A 3,668-nucleotide genomic window follows, 5' to 3' on the forward strand; every position below is an offset into this window, starting at 1 on the left:
AATTATAACGCTAGGTATTTGTGGTACATGCCTTTAGTCCCAGCACTTGGGAGGCAGAGCAGGCGGATTGTTGAGTTACAGGCCAGCCTGCTATACTGAATGAGTTCCAGGACAGGCTCCAAAGCTTACAGAGACAAACTGTCTCAAAAACAAAACAAAAAAGAGGTAAAAGTCCAGGTTTAATGGGTAAATTTCTCAGGGATGACATTTTTGGTCCTGTGGAGACTGAGAAAAGACTGAAAAACTACATGACCATCTCAGAGGGGCAGTTTAACCTATAGATGTGGTCTTGAGCATGTCTGTGAGAAGCTTTCTGAGATGGGGCAGGGTTTGGATACAGAGGGGTAAGGACCTGAGGCAGAGATCCCTCCTGAACAGAAGCTAGTTGGCATTCTTCATATGAGCCTTGTCTAGGAGAGGTTATTCTTCTGGCCAGTCTTGGCAAATCCAAATTGTTGGATGAAAGCACCTCATCATAGATTCAGTGGTGATGACATTGCCTGTACAGGGAAGCTTCATATGGGCCACAGTGTGTGCTCTAGTGTGTATATATACATAGTTCGTGATAGTTCCAGCTGGCCTCTCCTGCTCTCTCAAGAAAGACCCCAGACTCCAGCATTGAAGCTTCTTGCCAAAGATGTCTTTGACTTCAGTATTTCAGTTCTGTATTATCACACAGCTACAGTGGGTAAACACACACTTTACTGTGCAAATCTAGGAGCAACTGTTTGGAAGTGTTGGATGTGGGATCCAGGATCTCTTGGGCATCTTCAAGGCAAGTTTCTTAACCAAGTAATAAACTTCTGAAATCCCATGATTCTAAATGAGAATGGATTAGTGAATTATCATTGCTAGTTGAGGTTAAAGGTATCTGTCTTCAGTCTACTTGTATAAGCCTGGAATAAAACATTCTTGGGATTAATGAGAACCTGGCATTAGGGGTCTAGAAACTTCTTTGGGGTGGGGGCTTTTAAATTGAAATCCACCATCCAATTGGCTCACTGTTCTCAGACTCTTTGTTCTACAGAACTCTTCTGGCATTGGAAATTGGACAATGCATATGCCCTCAGAGGATCAGTTCTTTTAGACTTACAGACCTGACCCAGCAACTTGCCAAATTCTGTCCTTTCAGACCATTTGTCCTTTTGAACCTGGGGTGAGGGGAAGTAGGGAGTGAGAAAGTAAATTAGAAATCAAGTACCCTCTGTGTAACACCAATCTTTTTTTCATAAATCACACTTTATTATTCCCTCTAAGAAGACTCTCCCAACTAATAAAAATACAAATATATAGGTTTACATTGAGAATCATACATGTCAACACAACCCGATTCAGGTCACTGTCCCAGCATCTCTCTAAGAGAAAGCACAGTGGTGCAGTTCCGAGGTCAGGGGCAACAGCAGGCCATCCTACTCCCACCTCACACAACAGACTCACAGGTGTTTGCTTCAGACCATGATAATGGTGAGGAGTAAAGACGTGCTGACTAGAAGCATTGGGAACAGCAAGGTGTGCTACCTCCAGTCTGGCCTGGGGACTGGATTTCCATTGAGTGCACCATGAGTTGTCAAGTATATCATATTTTCTCCAAATCCACACAGTCATTCTGTGGTGGGTATTGTGTTCCCTGCAATATTGTGTGTTCCCCGAAAAAAACATATCTGGGGTCAGAGAACAGACAGCCACTAGAACAAGGCCAAAAGTGGTGGTTAGAAAATGGGAACAGTAAGCCATAACAGAAGGTGGGCTGTAGTGTTGCATGCCTTTAATCCCAGCACTTGGGAGGCAGAGCCAGTTGGATCTCTGAGTTCAAGGCCACTTTAGAAACAGTTCAGCATGGTGACCCATGCCTTTAATCCCAGAAACCCAATCTTTAATCCCAGTGTGTGGGGACAGAGAGAGAAAGGTATATAAGTCGTGAGGACCAGGAACTAAAGTAAAATATGTAGTTAGTTAAGCATTTGGTTAGTTAAGCATTTGTCTGGAGAAGCATTCAAGCTATGGAGCAACACAGTTCAGCTGAGACTCATTCTGGATGAGGACTCAGAGGTTTCCAGTCTGAGGAAACAAGACCAGCTGAGGACCTGGCGAGGTGAGGTAACTGTGACTTGTTCTGTGTCTCTCTGACCTTCTAGCATTCGCCCAAATAACTGGCCTCAGATTTGATTTTATTAATAAGTACCTTTAATATTCATGCTACAACATTCTTTCTGCTCTGATCTGGAAGTTGTGAGTCATCGTGAGAACACTCCTGTCTGGTCCAGAACACTCTTGTCTGGTCTGGAGACACGGAGGGTGTAGGGGGCTGAGTCAGAGATACCTCTTGAATAGAAGCTAGTTGGCCTTCTTCATATGAGTCTTTACTTCCTGCCACCTTCCCAGGTCCTTCAGGGATCAAAGGAATCAAGGCCAGTGATTTAATCAAGGAAGTCACTAGTGGTCCCCTGGCCTGTTTACAAAACAGGTTGTCTTCATAGAAGGATTCTGCTAAAATGATCCAGCAATGGTAAGCCCCAAAGGACCTGAACTTCTCTCTGATTGCACACCCTCAGGAAAGCAGGGTCTTCCCCCTTCCAGGGCAGTTTCCATCTCAGCTCAGCAGAGGGACTTCCTGGAGATCTTGGGCTTCTTCACAGGCTTCACATAGAGGTTGTCTATGATGCTCCCCTCTATGTTCCAGCAGCCAGATAAGGAGGAGTTCTCCTTCTCAGCTCTGGAATCCTTGGTGCTGATAGGAAGAGGGATGTTCTCAGTGTCTGTCTCCTCCATCTGCTGGAACTCCAGTTCAGGGGGAAGCAAGGCTCTGGGTAGGGGATGGTAAAAGGTTTGGCAGCAATCAAGGGGAAAGTGCTGACACCATCTTTGAAAAGACTCTGGGTCTTGCCTGTCCTGGCTATGAAGCAGGTGAGTGCTCACTCCACATTTCCCTCATGGACTGCTTGTCAAACACTGATTCAAGGTATGAAGGAGTTTTGATGTAGGTTTGGGGATCAGGAAACTCAGGAAATGGCTGAGGATGGGTGGTGGGTGGGGTCTGTTGTGCACTGCACAGAGAGCCTTGGGTTTCACTGGCTGATTGGTCACCAGAGGTGCAGTGATGACCATCCTCTCAGACCCTTTTGCATAAGCAGGAAGAGTATCCATATTGAACCCCATTTCAGGAGTGTGACCAGGACATTCCACAGTGTGTGCTGAGGCCTGGCTGTGTGTTCACAGTAAGACTTGGCACTACTGCCATCATTTGATATGTAGCTCTCTAGCATCTCTGTCAATGTTTCCACAGATGCTTTCTCAGAGCTCTCAAATCCGGCCTATGTCAGCAAGGAACTAACAACCACATGTGGAGTCCTCTTCCAGGACAGATGGTAGTTATCAGCAGCATTAATGGACTGTTTGCCCCCTGATCCCTTTCGGCCAACTTGCTCACTCTACTGCCCTGTAATAGGAATCTTAAAAGGGCCAGGAGGTGATATCCCACTTCTAAAGCAGAGTCAGGCAGATCTCTATGATTTTGAGGCCAGCCTGAGCTACAAAGTATACTACAGAAAAGGCAACAAAGCTACAAAGAGAAACCTTGCCTCAAAAAACAAAACAAAACAAAATAAAAATTTGAAACCAGATATTTGGATGAAGAACTGAGAGATCAGAGGAATAAGACAAGCCACAGC

General features: G+C 45.3%; 1 pseudogene; it reads right to left on the bottom strand.

Annotated features, from left to right (window-relative positions):
* Positions 1 to 2,595: 2,595 nt before the first annotated feature.
* LOC118575738 lies at positions 2,596 to 3,428 on the bottom strand (annotated as a pseudogene).
* Positions 3,429 to 3,668: the final 240 nt, after the last annotated feature.

This window comes from Onychomys torridus, unplaced genomic scaffold (genome assembly GCF_903995425.1).
Source record: "Onychomys torridus unplaced genomic scaffold, mOncTor1.1, whole genome shotgun sequence".
In the NCBI taxonomy this organism is placed as follows: Eukaryota; Metazoa; Chordata; class Mammalia; order Rodentia; family Cricetidae; genus Onychomys; species Onychomys torridus.